Source organism: Rattus norvegicus, chromosome 10, assembly GCF_021556685.1.
Source record: "Rattus norvegicus strain SHRSP/BbbUtx chromosome 10, alternate assembly SHRSP_T2T, whole genome shotgun sequence".
Taxonomy (NCBI): domain Eukaryota; kingdom Metazoa; phylum Chordata; class Mammalia; order Rodentia; family Muridae; genus Rattus; species Rattus norvegicus.
This window is the reverse complement of record NC_141543.1, coordinates 68,562,484-68,581,080: the sequence shown is the minus strand read 5'-3', so window position 1 is coordinate 68,581,080 and position 18,597 is coordinate 68,562,484. Positions and strand designations below refer to the sequence as shown.

The window sequence follows — 18,597 nt, the reverse complement described above, 5'->3', positions numbered from 1 at the left end:
CAGCATCTGCAGCTCCCCAGCTGCTGCGGATCCCACTCCCGAGGCTGAAAGCTGCGGGCCGGGGAGGACCAGGGCGGGAGAATGCCCAAGGCCCAGCCCTCCCTTTCCAAGTGTCACCTCAGCCTCCAGCGCCTCCTGTCTGCAGCCCAGCCCGCAGTTCAGCCTTGCCACTGCTCTGCAGGCCACCCACCCCTTCTGTGTGACCTTGAGCTAGTGGCATCTTCTCTTAAACTCCGGGTCTTCTAACTGTAAAACCTTCAAGGGCCTGACAGCACAGAATTGGCCCCAAACCTCTGCCTGAAGGAAATTCTGCTCTACTACAAAATTCAGGTTCAAAGCCCCTCTGACTTGCTGTGTGACCTTGAACCCAACAACATCTCTGAATACCAGAGAATTGTACGTGTACACGCGCGCGCGCGCGCGCGCGCACACACACACACACACACACACACACACACACACCCTAGTCAGAGATGTTGAAGTGTTAAACCTGGCAAAGAGAAACTACCCTTGAGCCCTGTAAAATCACTCCGGTTCTCTAAACAGAAATGTCAAGGGAATGTGGATGGTGTACCAGCCACACAATTCCCACTTCCACAAAATTGAGGGAGGTGAAGTGGAGAACACCCACTCACTACCTCTCTACTTCCTGTACCCTCTACTTCTGGATACCTCAGAAAACACTTTAAAAATAAAAATGAAAGGCCTCAGTGGAGCCGGTTTGGGGAAAGAAAATGATGAGGGGGATCGGAAGGGATGTACACATTTTAAAGCACCCAGGACCTAACCCAAAGCACAGCTTTTACGACTCCATTCAGCAGGTCCCGAGTCCCGGATAAAGCCTGTCAATCAAGACACACAGTGGATCCCCAGCCTTCATCTTTGCCCTCCACGTGAGGACTCACTCACATCGATGCTCTGCTTCTAGGCTGTCCACTCCAGGGCCGAGGGACAGATCTGTGGTGTGAAGGAGTAAGAACGGCCTTGCTGCCCTGAGATCCTTTGGCACATTAAGTCTGGGTGAAGACTTCCGGAGTCCCAACACCTCAGGGCTCCACCCCAGCAGGGTGGATTCCCTTTTCTCATAAACCGATTCTGCCCTACCCGGTTCACCTTCAGACCTGCTTCTGAGGAACCCTAGACTTTGGGGCCCAAGTTTTGAAGATACATGTCCCCTTCAGTGAGCAACCTCCAGCAAAGCTGTTGAAGGGGATCTGGGCAGTCAGCCCAGACCGCCCCGGAGTCAGGAAAGGCACCATCCATGTGATGAGGGCTTCTGAGGAGGAAGCCTTCAGACACACAACCTGGGACCTGAGCCAGGCCAGGAGAGAGCAAACAAATGAGACACTCAAAGACGCCCTGTCCTGTGGTCAAGCATCCAAAGTCCAAGCTCTCAAAGGAAGTGTCCATAGCCTGTGACCCTTCCTACTCCCTCCCTCCCTGCCTGCCTGCTTGCAACCTTTCTGGTTCCCTAAGCTTACAACACAACAGCTCACTCCCAAGCCATTGTTTTCCTGGAACTGAGGCCCCACTTCAAGTATCCTCAATTCCCAACAGCCAAGCACACCTCCACCCAAGTCTATATATAACCCACCAAGTCTTGTCCAACAACCAGGAAGGCCCTTCCTGGCAAAGCCTCACCACAGAAGGATGGAGAGGAAGCTGAGAAGGTGAACAGCATTGGACAAAGAGCCAACAAAGCCTGTCAGGAAGCTGGAGACCTCAGGAGAGCAACTTTCAATATCCCCAAATAGAAAGTAGCCCCAGAACCAGAAAGGGTGGGAGGGTGGGAGCGCAGTTTAGCCAGGCCTATTGCCATGGCAACGGGACACCAACCTGCTCAAAAAAAAAAAGGCTCCAGATTTGGTGAGCATAAGCCAAGGCAGCCTGAATCAGCATCCTCGAGACTCATCCTGCTAGGGTGGTCCTGGGGTGAACTTTTCGTTCTTTCCAATATATGCCCCCAGTGTATTCACTCAACCACTGTAGGAGCACTTCCAAAGCCTCCTCAGCCACAGTTATGTCAGGGACACAGAGAAGCAAAAGCAACCTATACTGGCAAGCCCAGAACATTAGTGAGAGAAGGGTCCTAATTCTACCATTTGTTGGACTACCTGGTCCTAAACAGTTCAGCTCCCTCCAGAAACAAGTTGGCTGTCCTCCTTTCCCACCTCCAGCCACCTCTAGCCCATTCTGGTAGCCGTCTTTCCAGCTAATCAGTAGACACATGTGCCTCGACACAGGGCGACACCCCCACAACAATGCCCCAACCTGTGGTGTGTCCCCGCAGACCTTATCACTTCCAAGAGTGTGACCCACTCCTTGGGCCATGCTGGGTACCAACCTTCGTGCCTCTAGCACAGGGAGGGGCGGGGGCACCTGACCCTGCCACCTCCCCTTCCATTGGTGAAACAACTGGCACGGCAGGTTCGCAGGGCGGGGCGTCCGTGCTGTCTCCCAGAAGCCTGGGGCAGACTGCCCTACCTTCACACCACACACACACACACACACACACACACACACACACACACACACACACACACACCCACACACACACCCTCCAGGGAAAGGTGAAGTGGGCAACCAGTTACTCCAGGCAGCCTACACGGCTAAATCCCCTAGTCTGACATTTGTCCACCCCCCCCATCATCTGTCCCAAGAACAGGGGGCCGGGGAAGCAGGGTCTCCATTGTTTTGCCAGCTGTCTAGCAGCTGCTCCTTTGAGAGGAGCCTGCTGTCGGCCTGGCAGTGAAAGGGTGAAGGCCGCTGGCAGGGATAAAGGACTCGGCGGAGGTGCTCGCTTTCCTCACTGTCTTCCTCAGTGCTTCACCGGCTCGCTTCATCTGGGGGTCTCGGGCCTAGCCCCGGGATGCCCCCCTACCCAGTCCCGAGGCTGCAGCCCCCGTCCCGCAGCTCTGGGCCACCTGGGTCCTCTAAACCTTCAGCCCTCCCAAGCCGAAGGCCACCCTATCCCGCCTCCGGCGCCCAGACTGCCAGCACGGGCCCCGCGCTTTCCCTGCCCGCCGCTCCGGATCGGCCCCCACCCGGGTTGTCCAGCCCCGCGGCGCCGCCAGGGACAGAGCCTGGAGTCCGGGCCGCCGCTTCCAGGGGACAGGGGAGAAGCAGGAGTCAGCGGGCCCCGCCGACCGGCCCGAACCCACCACGCCACCCTCCCGGGCCCGGCTCACCACCGCGGGGCCGCCCCGCACTCACCGGCCGCCGGAGCCCGCCCGGCAGGCAGCAGGGGCGGAGAAGCGGCATCCAGCGGCCGCGGCCGGGTCCCGGCTGGAGCGCAGCACTGCGCGGCGCAGCGCCGCCCCCCGCGCCCGCGCGAGCCGAGCGAACCGAATACCGCCCCCTGCTGGCGGCTGGCGGGATAGACGCCCGCCGGCCTGATGCCCGGGCGCGCCTCCAGCCTCCGGCCAAGCTGAAGCCTGGCGCTGCCCACTGTCCGCGATGGCCTCCGAGGACTCCGAGGCCGTGTCCGAGAGGCCATGCCTGGAGATTTTGTCCTCTGTAGCCGCTGGAGACTGCGGGGCATGTCTGAAGGGTGCTGAGTTGCACTGCCCAGGGAAGACACCAGAGGGACGTGCTAAATGTTTGGAATTCTACCCAAGGCAGTCACTGGACATTCATGGGCTTGGTCAGGATAGAGCTGTTTCAGAGATGTGAGGGAGTCTTGGTGGCTGCCTCTTCCTAGAGTGGCTCTGCAGAGGCAGAGTCCTGCTGGATGATGCCAATGGCTAAATCCAAGGGGGGCACTTCTAGAGATACACCCCAAAGTGGGAAGATACAGGCTCTCAATGGCTTAGTTTGAGAGAGCCCTGGAGGCTTTAAGAGGTCTGTTTAGCACCCACAGGTCCAACTCCAGACCCCAACATAGGAGAGGGGCAGGAAGGACAAGTTCAAATACCAGCTGGTGGTGAGAGTACAGAATGACACAAGTACTTTGAAAGAACCCGGTTTATTTAATTTAATTAACTTATTTTGATTTTTTGTTTTTGTTTTGATACAGGGTTTCTTGATGTAGCTCTGGTTGTCCTGGAACTCGATCCGTAGACCAGGCTAGCCTCAGAGATCCACCTGCCTCTGCCTCTCTGCCTCTCTGCCTCTCTGCCTCTCTGCCTCTCTGCCTCTCTGTCTTTCTCTCTCTCTCTCTCTCTCTCTCTCTCTCTCTCTCTCTCTCTCTCTCTCTCTCTCTCTCCTCTGTGAGTGCTGAGAGAAGAAAGATATGCACCACCACTCCGGTCTCTGAAAGACGGTTTCTTACAAAATATAATTCATATTTACACAAATGAATTGAAATCATGTCTACACAAAAACTTGCACATGACTTTCTAACAGCTTCATTCACAATCGCCAAAACATGGAAGTGACAGCTTCAGTAGTACATGTCTTCAGTAGGTGGATAAATCACTTTAGTACATCCGGACAATGAAATATTCAATGCCAACGAGAAATGAGCAGCTGAGCCATGGAAAGATGAGGAAGAGCATCATTCCATATTGCTGGGTGAAAAACGCTGATCAGAAAGGACTATCCAGCATGTTATTTCCATGATGTGTTGTTCTATAAAAGGCAGAACTAGCGAGGTTCCTATGGTGTCAGGAGCTAGGGCAGAGGGAAGGACAGGGGGCAGGGCACAGGGAAGGACAGAGGGCAGGGCACAGGGAAGGACAGAGGGCAGGGCACAGGGAAGGACAGGGGGCAGGGCACAGGGAAAGACAGAGGGCAGAGGGAAGGACAGACAGCACAGGGAAGGATAGAGGGCAGAGCACAGGGATTTTTTTCTTTTTAGGGTGGTAAAACTATTCCGTATGATAATTGGTGAACACATGTCTTGATACATTTTTGAAATCCATAGATTGTATATCACCCATGGCGAACCTCATCTGGTGTGCTGGATACTTGGCTTTACACCAACTTGACACAGGCTAAAGTCATTTGAGAGGTGGAAACCCCAATTAAGAGAATGCCTCCAGAAACTCAGGCTACAGGCAAGCCTGTGGGGCAGTTTCTTAATTAGTGATTGATGGGGGAGGGTCCGGCCCATTGTGACTGGTGCCATCCCTGGGCTGGTGGTCCTGGGTTCTATAAGGAAGCAGGCTGGGCTGGAGAGGTGGCTCAGTGGTTAAGTGCGCCGACTGCTCTTCCAAAGGTCCTGAGTTCAAATCCCAGCAACCACATGGTTTCTCACAACCATCTGTAATGAGATCTGATGCCCTCTTCTGGTATGTCTGAAGACAGCTACAGTGTACTTACACACAATAAATAAATCTTTAAAAAAAAAAAAAAAAAAAAAGGAAGCAGGCTGAGCAAGCCATGGGCAGCACTCCTCTATGGCCTCTGCATTGGCTCCTGCCTCCAGGTTCCTGCCCTGACTTCCTTGGATGATGACAGAGATGTGGAGGCATAAGACAAGTAGACCCTTTCCTCTCCAAGTTACCTGTGGTCGTGGTGTTTCACCACAGCAATAGTGACCCTGACTAGGAAAGCTGGCTGTGGTGCCAGGTGCCTATAGTCCCAACACTTGCTGTGTAGAGGCAAGAGGCATATCCAAGCCAACTTGGGTATGTAAGACCATCCCCAACACAACAGAAGTTGTATGCTGTAGACTTTGGGTGAGCTAGTGTCTAGTCACTGTGACAAGTGTGTAGCTCTGATGTAGGATGTCGATAGTTCACGATAATAGCAGGCAAAGGTGTAGAAAACTGCATTTTCCACTCAATTTTGCCATAATTGACTAACTTTGAGGGTGGTTTCTTTGGATTTGGTTTTGATTTTGTTTTGTCTGTCTGTTTGTTTATTTGTTTTTTAAGATTTACTTTATTTTATGTATGAGTACAGTGTTGCTGTCTCAGACACACCAGAAGAGGGTATCAGATCCCATTACAGATGGTTGTAAGCCACCATGTGGTTGCTGGGGATTGAACTCAGGACCTCTGAAAGAGCAGTCAGTGCTCTTAACCACTGAGCCATCTCTCCAGCCCCCTGTTTTGTCTGTTTTTGTTTTGAAGCAGGTTCCCACTATGCAGCTGGAACCCTCTTTGGTTCCCACTTTGGCTGACCTGGAACCCTCTATGTAGACCAGGATGGTCTGGAACTCACAGAGATCCCCTGCCTCTGCTTCCTGAGTGCTGGGATTAAAGGTGTGCCCCACCATCTTGTCTTGTCTATACATTAATGGAAAAGCAGAACATTTCTCTCCCCTTCCCAGAAAATACCAGAGGAATTGTCCCCCACATTACCAAGGGGCCATTTGCTTGCTATTTGGTTTTGAGATAGTCTTATGTTGCCCAAGCTGCACTTGAACTTCTGATCTTCCTCTTCCCACCTCCCAAGTGCTGGTCGGTCACCATGCCCAGTTTTATGGGAGACTGGGTTGAGATCAACTCCAGGCTTTCATGCATACCAGGCAAGCATACTAAGAACTGGGCTACACTCCAGCCTTCCTTCCTTTCCTTCCTTCCTTCCTTCCTTCCTTCCTTCCTTCCTGATAGGGCCCTGCTATATAGCTCAGCCCTCAGCCTCTGGACTACTGAGACTACAGACATGAGCCACCATACCCATTTAATTTTTTTATAAATATTTTTTAAGATTTATTTTTTTAAAGATTTATTTATTATATATAAGTACACTGTAGCTGTCTTCAGATACGCCAGAAGAGGGCATCAGATCCCTTTACAGATGGTTGTGAGCCACCATGTGGTTGCTGGGAATTGAACTCAGGACCTCTGGAAGAGCAGTCAGTGCTCTTAACCACTGAGTCATCTCTCCAGCCCTTAAGATTTATTTTTAAGATTTATTTATTATATGTATGTGAATACACTGTCACTATCTTCAGCCACATCAGAAGAGGGAACCAGATCCCATTACAGATGGTTGTGAACCACCATGTGGTTGCTGGGAATTGAACTCAGGACCTCTGGAAGAGCAGTGGGTGCTCTTAACCACTGAGCCATCTCTCCAGCCCTCATTTTTTTTTAATTTTTTTTCAACACTCCTAAAGTAATCTGACTTTGGTAGGGCAAGTGAGAAACAAGCAAGACAATACAAACCCCTTGCATCAACTGCCCCCTTTGTATGGGTCAGAGACACAAGGCTGACTCCTTGATAGAACTGTCTCATTTCACCTCCACAATTACCCCATTAGGGAGTTGTTAATATTTCCACTTTACAGGTTAGAAACCAGGTTTCTGAAAGCCGAACCACCCACCCAAGGCCATGTGTCCAACAGGTGACAGATCGGAGCGCTTGCTCAGAACTGCTGAGATAGATTGCATCTGAGAGTTTTCAGTGACTAGCAGCTGGACTTTGGGGTCGCACAGAGAGAATGCTTGACTCTCTCAGCAGCCAGCAAGCTCCGTACCCTCCCCAAACCTCAATCTCCTCCTCACCTATAAAGTAGAGATGATATTAGTGCTTAGCTCAGTTCTGAAGGCTGGGAGAAAATTAAATGAATAAATTCAATTAAGGCAATTAGTCCAGGACTTGACATGTGGTACGTGGTTAGCTGTTATTAGTCTCTCCGGACCTCTATTTCCTCATCTGTAAAATGGGAAGTGCTGATAGCATGTACATCCTAGGAGACAGCCAGTGAAGAGCTCACAGAATGACTAGCCATCATGCTATGCCCCTCCAGAAAGAACAAAGATGGGGTCTGTAGCCCTCGATACTTGGGAGGCTGAAGGGCTATCTCTGGAACCCAGGAGTTTAAGGCCAGCCTGGGCAAACGGTAAGACCGGATTTAAAACAAATAACAACAACAAACTCTTGCAAATCAAGAGATTCATCTTTAAATTATCATCATCATCATCATTACTTTATGTGTATGGGTGTTTTACTTTGCATGTATGTCTGTGCACCATGTGCTTATAGTACCCACAGAGGCCAGAAGAGGGTATCAGATTCCCAGAAACAAGAATTACAGACAGTTGTAAGCTGCCATGTGGATGCTAGAAATCAAACCCAAGTCCTCTGGAAGAACAACCAGTGCTCTTAACCACTGAGTCACCTCTTCGGGGCCTCAAATTTTTGTGTTCCCTTTAGGAACACAGATGAATCTGGGTGTGGTGGGACATTCCCATAATTCCAGCTTCTGGGATGTTGAAACACAAAGATCGTTAAAAGTTCAAAACCAGCTGCTGAGTAAGGCACTGCCTGAGCTAAAACAGACAGACAGATGGACACACACACACACACACACACACACACACACACTAGCTAGGTTGTGGTATACCCCTTTAATGCTAGTTCTTGGGAGGCAGAGGCAGGCTGATCTCTAAGATCTCAAGTCCAGCTTTATTGGTTGCAAGCCAACCAAGGATACATAGCGAGACCCTGACTTGAAAATAAAACACAAAGAGGTTTGTTTGGGGATAGTCAGAAAACTACAAAGGTAAGCAAAGGTTTGACAAATCCAAACCTGTAGGTTCCTGTCTCAACTTCAACAGTTGACATTTGCTTGTTTTCTTACAGTCAGGTGGGGATTCTTGTTTTAAGATTTATTTTTGGGGTTGGGGATTTAGCTCAGTGGTAGAGCACTTGCCTAGCAAGCACAAGGCCCTGGGTTCAGTCCCCAGCTCCAGAAAAAAAAAAAAAAAAGGTAAGATTTATTTTTATTTATTTACTTATTTTAATTTTTTGAGACAGGCTTTCTCTGTGTAGCCCTGACTGTTCTGGAGCTCACTTTATAGACTAGGCTGGCCTCTACTTCCTGAGTGCTGGGATTAAAGGCATGCACCACTACCATCAAATCTAAGATTTAATCTTATTTATGTGCATGTGTATGTATCTGCATGAGTGTATGCCTCATGTGTGTGGGTGTTGAGTCCTTTGGAGCTGGAGATCCAGGCATTCTGAGGATGATCTTGGTCTATGTTCTTATCCTCCCATGGCTACTTCTCTGTGCTGGGGTTACAGGTATGTGCCACCCTAGTGTGGCATCTAAATATGCTGTAATTAACTAAATTAGCAAAAATGAGCTGAGCCCCTAATCCATGCATCCCTTGCAAGACACACACATACCACACCCGACATCACACCTCCAGCCTTGCCCTTCCTTGAGACTGAGATGAATTGCACAGTTGGAGACCAGGGCAGGCAACCCAGCAGGATAGGCTGAAGTGACTCACAGCAACTCATCAGGACGAGATGAACTGTTTGAGACCATGACAGCAGTAAGTCACAGGACCATGTGTGACTAGTTATAAAATGAACCGGACCTAGGGTCTCAGAGGGGAAAAAAGGGCAGGAGACAAAAGGGCAGGGCAGGGGCTTCCCAGAAAGAGAGGGCATTGGCACCTAAGGACCTCTCACAGGCTAGCCAGGCACTCCCATGGGGCTCCATCCAGCCTCTCCTGCCTCCTGAGGAGTGTGTGCACCTGACACTTGCATTCCTTTATTTAATCTTTGCAACAAGTAGCATTATGAGATTCCTTTTATACACCGGGAGAGTGTCTTAGTCAGGGTTTCTACTCTTTTTTTTTTTTTAATATTTTATTTATTATATAGGAGTACACTGTAGCTGTCTTCAGACACACCAAAAGAGGGCATCAGATCTCATTACAGATGGTTGTGAGCCACCATGTGGTTGCTGGGATTTGAACTCAGGACCTCTGGAAGAGCAGTCAGTGCTCCTAACCGCTGAGCCATCTCTCCAGCTCCCTTTGTTTTGTTTTGTTTTTTTGGGGTTTTTTTTCTTTTTTTTCGGAGCTGGGGACCAAACTCAGGGCCTTGCGCTTGCTAGGCAAGCGGCTCTACCACTGAGCTAAATCCCCAACCCCCAGGGTTTCTACTCTTGCACAAACATCATGACCAAGAAGCAAGTTGGGGAGGAAAGGGTTTATTCAGCTTACACATTCACATTGCTGTTCATCACCAAAGGAAGCCAGGACTGGAACTCAAGCAGGTTAGGAAGCAGGAGCTGATGCAGAGGCCATGGAGGGATGTTACTTACTGGCTTGCTTCCCCTGGCTTGCTCAGCTTGCTCTCTTATAAAACCCAAGACTACTAGCCCAGGGATGGCCCCACCCACAATAGGCTGGGTCCTTCCCCCTTGATCACTAATTGAAAAAATGACTTACGGGCTGGAGAGATGGCTCAGTGGTTAAGAGAACTGACTGCTCTTCCAGAGGTCCTGACTTCAAATCCCAGCAACCACATGGTGGCTCACAGCCATCTATTAATAAAATAAATAAATCTTTAAAAAGAAAGAAAGAAAGAAAGAAAGAAAGAAAGAAAGAAAGAAAGAAAGAAAGAAAAACTGACTTACAACTGGGTCTTGTGGAGGCATTTCCTTAACTGAGGCTCCTTGCTCTGTGATAACTTAAGCTTGTGTCAAGTTGACACATAAAACCAGCCAGTACAGAGAGTGTTCCCCAAATACCAGATAGCCTACCTAAGGCAACACAGCCAGTCAGTGCTGGCAGGTATGTAGGCTAGAGGTTAGTGTCTTCCTCAATCGCCCTCTTCTCCCTTGCTTTTGGAGATAAGGACCCTCATTGAACCTGGAGAGTAAAGTAGACTGGCTGAGGAGAGCACAGCATCAGGGGTCTTCCTGTCTCTGCCTCTCCCACTGGAATTATAAATACGTGCTGCCATGCCCAGCTTTTCCATAAAATCTTTAAAAAAATAAATAAATCTTTAAAAAAAAAGAAAAGAAAAGAAAAAAGAAACCCTACCTAAGATGATGGTGAAGCCTGGTCAGAGGTTGGGTCTCCTGCTACTGTGGGCTATGAGCCTGGAGAACACCCTTAGGGTCTGACTTGCCTCGGCACTGACCAAGATGGGGACAGCTGAGCCCAGTTCTTACTCAGGTGCAGCAAGAGAAGATAGACAGGCAGCCTTCAACCATGGTTCAGCTGGCACAGGCTGCAAAGAATGCTGGGAGTGAAGAAGTAGCCTGGTCAGGGTTAGTGAGATGGCTCAGTGGTTAAGAGCACTGACTGCTCTTCCAGAGGTCCTGAGTTCAATTCCCAGAAACCACATGGTGGCTCACAACCATCTGTAGTGGGATCTGATGCCCTCTTCTTGTGTGTCTGAAGACAGTGACAGTGTATTCATATACATAAAATAAATAAATAAATCTTAAACAAAACAAAACTAGCCCGGTAGTGCAGCTCTGTATTAGTCATGGTTCTCTAGAGGACTAGATCTGAAAGAAAGAACAAAAGAACATGAACACACACACACACACACACACACACCACGGTTTATTACACTACCTTACATGCTTTGGTCCAAAGAGCCCAACAATCACTGTCTACCAGTGGAAGGTCCAGTTCTTAGAAGCTGGATGTCTCAGCTTGTCTTCAATATATGCTGAATTCCAAATAAGTAGGTTCTAATTCCAGTGAAGGAATGGACTTGCCAGTGAGATTGAGAGCAAACAGGCAAAGAGCATGTCTTTTTTTTTTTTTTTCCCCAGAGCTGGGGACCAAACCCAGGGCCTTGCACTTGCTAGGCAAGCGCTTACCACTGAACTAAATCTCCAACTCCCTTCCATGTCTTTTATATAAAAGAGGCTGCCAACAGAAGTTTAGCCTAGATTAAAGGTGGATCTTTCTACCTCAAAAGATACAGATTAAAAGTGGGTCATCCCACTTAAAATGATTTAATTAAGAAAAAAAATCCCTCAGAGGTGTACCTAGACCCTAGGTTTTAGTTAATTCCACATGTAGTCAAGTTGACAACCAAAAAGAGCCACCATAAGCTCCAGTAGATAGGCAAGAAAGCTGTCCTACACCACCACATGTGGATGGCACATTCTCTGGGGCACTGGACAGAATGCAGTTGGCGTTTCTGAGATAGGGGAGGGCTGACAGGAAAATAAATATACAATACCAAACCTAGACAGCATTGCCCAGGAAGCTCAGCTCCATGGGGAACTGCAGCACCCTGGGTTGCTAGACACTACAAGACCCTGTGATTACAGGCTGGGCTACTAGGCTGCAGCCCCAAGAATGTAAGGGAAAATTCTTCTTTTGCCAGGTGCCCCTCTAGGAAGGACCAAGACCACAAGCCTCAGATTGGCAGCTTCTGTAAGGCCTCCCCTCCATGGCCCTTCCAACATCGCCTCTTTCACAAACTGTTACAGAACCTAGAAAATGGAAGGTGTGGTTTGCAGCAGACGAACTCCGCAAGTAGACATAGCATGAGCAAGAAGCAGATGCAGTGGTTTGGTGTGGCTTGGCCACCACACAAAATGTGTGGCCAACGGACTGGGATAGCTTGTCTTCACAGCATCTCCCACCAGAGTGATCACAAGGCATGGAGTTATGGTCACAATCACAGTAGTTTGTCTGGGCACTTTGGTAGGAAGATGAGACCAGCAGGGACCAGTCCACGATCTGTAGACACAGAAATCGCAAGTCTGAAAGAAAGTGAAAGGCCAGAAAGTGAGAGGCGAAGCCTACTCCATCTTGGAACTGGTCTCCATCTTAAAGAAAAGTAAAGAAGCCTGGGAACTTGGCCAGCAGCAGAACCCAAACTGCACCCAAGTACCAGGAAGGACCCCACGGCTTGTCCTTGACTAGAGTCACTCCCTAACTACTTCCTAGCAACAGTGAATCAAAGATCAGTCTGATTGTTTCAGATGTACTTTCAGACCATTTGTGATTGTATACTGTCTTGCTTCAGAGCACCCACCTCTTGGCCTACAACAGGCATTCAGTTAGCTGCTTACCAGGATAGACCCCCCTCCTCACTTTCTTCCATTTTTTATAAAACCTTGTCCTGCTGAGGGTTCGAGGCTGTTCTGCCTTCCCATCCTGCTGTGTCAGGGTTGGGTTGGAGGAGAGCCCAAGTCCGAGGTTAAGAGCACTGACTGCTCTCCCCCGGAGGTCCTGAGTTCAAATCCCAGCAACCACATGGTGGCTCACAACCATCTGTAATGGGATCCGATGCCCTCTTCTGGTGTGTCTGAAGACAGCTACAGTGTACTTATATATAATAAATAAATGAATTTAAAAAAAAAAAGAAACTCTAATGCTATTACATTGGAAACAGCCCCTTGACAGTCTTTTAGGGTTCACGAACAATTCCTGGTGTAACAGTAGTACAAAAGGTTATCCCAGTACTTAGGAGGCTGAGGCAGGAGGATCATGAGTTCTAAGCCAAATCTGAAGTACCCTGTCTCAGAATTAATTAAGCCAACTAGTCAGAGGAGCCTAATTTGAGGTAGAGGAGGAGAAGGAGCTTGAATGGATGGGACTTAGAAGAGACAGGGATGGAAAGATAATTCCTCCAGACACCTGCAAAACTATTTCAGGCCCACAGCAAGAGCTGCGGTGCACCTGTTCCTAATGACCAGGAATGCCATTAGTTCTGGCAAGGACAGGAGGACCAAACTAGAAGAGAAAAGGACACAGAACAACCATCCCCAGGAGCAGTCCCTTTCTAAACCAAAATTACTTCACTGGACTGCAAGCTGAGGGGCCCAGCAGTCTCCTACTGAAAGGTTTCCAATGCACAGGCCTTCTGGTCTCCCGGACATTTTCTCTAGCCCTGCAGCATAGCAGGTGAATCTGTTCCAAGAGATCTTCACCGTCAGTTCCTGGCTTACTTTGTTTTTCCTCTGGGTCCCAAGATCACCCATGTCAGGGTGGATAGGGACAGATGCCACTGTGTCTCTGCCCGTTGTTTGTGGAAGACTCATGTTGCTAGGAAACTCATCTTACAGAGGCAGGGAAGAAGACAGGGAATGTTTGGGGGACGTGAGAGGGAAGAGAGAAGAGTCTCTCACTCAGGTAACCAATTGAAACCCCTGACCAACAAGGAAGCCAAAATTCCAGTGCAAGCCAGGCAATGGTATCGCACACCTTTAATCCCAGCACTCAGGAGGCAGAGGCAGGTGGATCTCTGAGTTTAAGGCCAGTCTGGTCTACAGAGTAAGTCCCAAGACAGCCAGAGCTCCACAGAGATAAACAAGACAAAAACCAACCAATGAACAAAAACCTCCAGCACAGTTAACAACTACTTAAGGCCTTTCTGCCTTCCAGCTTCAAACCTGCAATTTTCCAGGGATCTCACCAGAAACATTACAAGAAAAAGACATGGACTGAACTCCTTATGCAATCCTAGTACCTTCTGAATCTATCTTATCAGACTCAATTTCCACACAAGGCCTCTCTGGAGCTGCCCCATTGGACTCATTTATCAAAGAGCAAAAACGGACTGGTGAGCTGGCTCAGTGAGTGAACACACAAGAAAGTACTCATGGGAGCTCACAGGACAAACTACAGAAGTCAGTTCCCTTATCTACGATGTGGCTTCCAGTGACTGTACTCAGGTCCTTAGGTTGGGTGACAGGTGCCTTTACCACCTCAGTCATCTTACCGGCCTCCTGCCTTAGTGTGCTTAATAACATCTCCAATGCTTCTTCACCATACTGTCTGTTATTGAAATTCCTTTTCAGCATCCAAGCCATAAATCCTGATATGACCTACATCAAGGCCTCTAAAAGATCAAGGGAATTCCCCAGGCTGCCATGGGTAATAACATGGGTTCCTGTCCTATCCCTGTAGCTTCTGACCCTGAGAGTTTCTGGAAAAAATAGTATGTTATAGTTTAGGGAGGACAGCGATACCCCATGATCAGAATGAACACCACCCACCCACCCACCCCTTAGGCTCCCAGATAAGCACAGCAGAGGGGCAGCAGCAGCAGCAGGAGCAGCAGGAGCAGCAGGAGCAGCAGCAGGAGCAGCAGCAGGAGCAGCAGCAGCAGCAGCAGGAGCAGGAGCAGCAGGAGCAGCAGGAGCAGCAGGAGCAGCAGCAGGAGCAGCAGCAGCAGCAGCAGCAGGAGCAGGAGCAGGAGCAGCAGGAGCAGCAGGAGGAGCAGCAGCAGCAGGAGCAGCAGGAGCAGCAGGAGGAGCAGCAGGAGCAGCAGGAGCAGCAGCAGGTCAGCCTTCATTGACCGCCATCCCTGCCCACCTCAGAAACTGCACCCTGGGCCGCCTGTAGACCTCTTCTTTAGCCTTCAGGAAATGGCTAATCCATTGTGGCCGACAAGCCCTTTCCTTCCGGCTGAAAGGATCCACATGTCTCCCAAGATGTGTCAGCCTCTGTCCAGTGCTGGTGAAAGGACGAAGCAGGCATCTCTAACTCTGTGTGTCCCAGATCGCCTTTCTCCTCAGGGAAGGAGACACAGCCCGTCTACATTAAGACAGGAGCTGTAGGGCTGGAGAAAAGGCTCGGTGATTTAGAGCACTGATTGCTCTGAAGTCCAGCTCTGACTCCAGAGGTCCTGAGTTCAATTCCCAGCAACCACGTGGTGGCTCACAACCATCTGTAATGAGATCTGATGCCCTCTTCTGGTGTGTCTGAAGACAGTGACAGTGTACTCATATGCATAAAATAAATAAATCTTAAAAAAAGGATAGGAACTATATTAAAACGGTAATTTGGGGTGACAATTAGCTATGGAGAAGATGCAAAAAGCAATGAGTATAGGTAAAATTTTGTTTTAGACGATGGTGCCATTCACTGACACAGGAAGGCAGATACATTCAGGGGAGTGACAATAGCATTATTAGTAAAGCACTCGCTCTGTGCCCAGCTCTTTTCTCTGTTTTCTCTTGATATGCATTCATTCAAGAAACCAGCACAACGTGATGAGACCAAGGCCACAGCGTTCCCTCTTACGCTGACGAAGAAACTCGAACTTTGAAAGGTAAAGCAACTTTTCCATGGCTGCATGGTGCTAGACAGCCATAGTAATTACTTTTCTCCGCTGTGACAAAACAACATAAGGAAGGAAGGGTTTATCTTGGCTCACTGTCTAAGGATGCAGTCCATCATGGTGGGGAAGCCTGGTGGTAGGATCCTGAGGCAGCTGGTCATATCTCATCTGCAGTCAGGAAGCAGAGGGATGGATGCCAGGGCTCACCTTCTCTGTTTTGTTTTTTTGTTTTTGAGATGGGTCTATGTTATCCTGGCTGTTCTGAAATTCACTTTGTAGACCAGACAGACCTTGAACTCACAGAGATCCACCTGCCTCTGTGTGTGCCACCACACCTGTCTTCACTATCTCCTTTTTTATTCAGCTCAGGAACCCAGCCCAAGGGATAGTGGGAAGGGATGGTACTGCCTATATCCCATTCCCAGCACACTCAGGAAGGGTCACAACTGTCCATAACTGCAGTTCTAGGGGACCGGATGGCCTCTTCTGACCTCCATTGGCACCAGGCATGCCCATGGTGCACAGACACACACGCAGGCAAAACACTCATACACATAAAATAAAAATAAACAAGTCTTTAAAAGTGCCCAAAGTTTTTTTTGTTGTTGTTGTTTTTTTTTTTTTTTTTTTTTTTTTTTTTTTGGTTCTTTTTTTCGGAGCTGGGGACCGAACCCAGGGCCTTGCGCTTCCTAGGTAAGCGCTCTACCACTGAGCTAAATCCCCAGCCCTAAAAGTGCCCAAAGTTTTAACAAGCCTAATACTACTCAACCGTATAAGTGAAGAACTTAGACATAACTCTAAGCCCAGCACTAGAAAGGCAGAGGCAGGCAAATCTCTGTGAGTTCAAGGCCAACCTGATCCACATACTTTATGACAGGACAGCCAAGTCTATGCAGTGAGACTCTGTCTCAAAGACAAAACAAAACCAAAAGTATAAATCTCTTTTGAGTTTAAGATAACCCTTTAAAAACATTTTATCATGTGTTTATTTATTTAAGGCATACACACCACTCTACGTATATGGAGTCAGATGACCGCTCAGGGAGAGTTGCTTCTTTCCTTCCACCACGTGGATCCTAGGGATTAAGCCCAAGTTGTCAGGCTGAGCTTTCTCGCCAGCCCCTGAGTAAACTCTGAACTGTTTGCCCGTAAAAGAAAAAGTGAGAGGCTAGAGATGGCTCAGCCATTAGCACTGCTCTTAATGAGCAGTTCACGGTGAAGAGTATCAACTGCTCCCATAGAAGACCTGTATTTGGTTCCTAACACCCGTGTTTCATGGCTCACAAACACCTGCGATTCTACCTCCAGGCATTCTGATGGACTCTTCTGGCCTCTGAGGACATTGCATTCACATATACATAGTCACACAGACACACACATAATTTAAATAAAATGAGAATTGGAGAGATGGCTCAGTGGTTAAGAACATCGGCTGCTCTTCCAGAGGACTGTGAGTTTGATTCCCAGCACCCACATGACAGCTCACAACTATTTGTAACTCCAGTTCCAGGGGACCCAATGCCCTCTTCTAGACTCAGAGGGTACCAGGCACACATGTGGTCCACAGACCTACATGCAGGCAAAGCACCCATACATATAAAACAATAAAAATATTTTTAAAAAATGATAACAGAAAAAAATCAATAAGCCCTAGGGATTAGAATGGGAAATGCCAGGTAGCCCAGGGAGAGGATGGGGCCGAGGAGTTAGTCTGGCTGTGTTTAGGGCTAGAGGGAAGAAAAGGCCATTAGGAGTGAACAGGGTTGGATGGCTCAACAGCAGAGCTCCAAGGCGATGGCAGAACACAGACTCCCAGGAGGACTTGGAAAATGGGGCAGAGCTCTTGCTTGGCAGGTCAGTTTCTCAACTTCAGCTGTAACCTCAGCACAGGGGACACAGTGACATAGGGGACACAGCTTGGGGTCTCACCAAGTCGCCGTGGGAGCTATGGCAACATCTTGGCCTGGTCTACCCCATATACTGGCAACATTCCCACCCTCAGCGGAGGCAATCAAAACCATCTATTGCCAAATGTTTCCTATTTCTTTCTTTTGGCGATGCTGGTAACAGAGCCCAGGGCTCCCACATGCAGCCGGTGCTCTGCTGAGCTGCAACCCCAGCATTCTTTTGTTTTTTAACATTTATTCTGCAGGTACACTGGCACACTCCTTTAATCCCAGAACTAGGGAGGCAGAAGATTGTGGCTCTCTGTGAGTTCAAGATGAGCCTGGTCTATACAGAGAGTCCCAGGTGATTCAGAGGGCCAAATTTTTTTTCATTTTTAGGTGTGTGTGTGTGTGTGTGTGTGTGTGTGTGTGTGTGTGTACATATGAACATAAGTATCTGAGGAGTCCAGAAGAGGGGGTCAGATCCCCTGGAGTTGGAGTTACAGATGGCTGCAAGCTGCACAGTGTGGGTGCTGGGAACCAAGTTCAAGTCCCCTGCAGAAGCAACAAGTGTTCTTATCTGTTGACACATCTCGTCAGCAGCCCCAGACTTCTTTTTACTTTTGCCTTGAGACAAGGTTTCACTACGATGTCTAGGATGGCTTTGAACAACAAGAGCTGACATTTAAACTCCGGAATCCAAAATGTCAAATTCCACAGAAGGACAAAGAAGATTCTGAGAAGATGTCCAGGCCGCAGGCCATGCAGATGCTCAAGCTGGTCTTCCAGCATCAGGCAGAGAAACCCCCAGGTTTCAGCGGTGACAAACCCCATGATGTGCAATTCAACCCCACCTGGTCAGGCAGAGCCTGCACCTCTTCTGAATGCAGGTCTCCGGGCTGGGGAGGCTTCCCAGGAACCATGCTAACAGGAAAAGCCTGCGTGAAGAGCTAAGCCTAGAAAGAAAGTTCCCAGCTCCCTCTTAGAAGCCTTACCTGCTTCTCTGGTTCTCTGTCCTCTATCAGCCTAA

At 48.9% G+C, this 18,597-nt stretch overlaps 1 protein-coding gene across 34 annotated transcripts in view; it reads right to left on the bottom strand.

The window, feature by feature from the left end:
- The window catches only part of Myo18a (myosin XVIIIa), a 101,124-nt gene extending 97,824 nt beyond the window's left edge, over window positions 1–3,300 (bottom strand). For all 34 annotated transcript variants that reach the window (NM_001172137.3, NM_001415683.1, XM_087572953.1 and 31 more), the window contains 1 exon segment: window positions 3,214–3,300. The gene's annotated coding sequence lies outside the window, so the exon portion shown is untranslated.
- Between the last annotated feature and the right edge of the window lie 15,297 nt (window positions 3,301–18,597).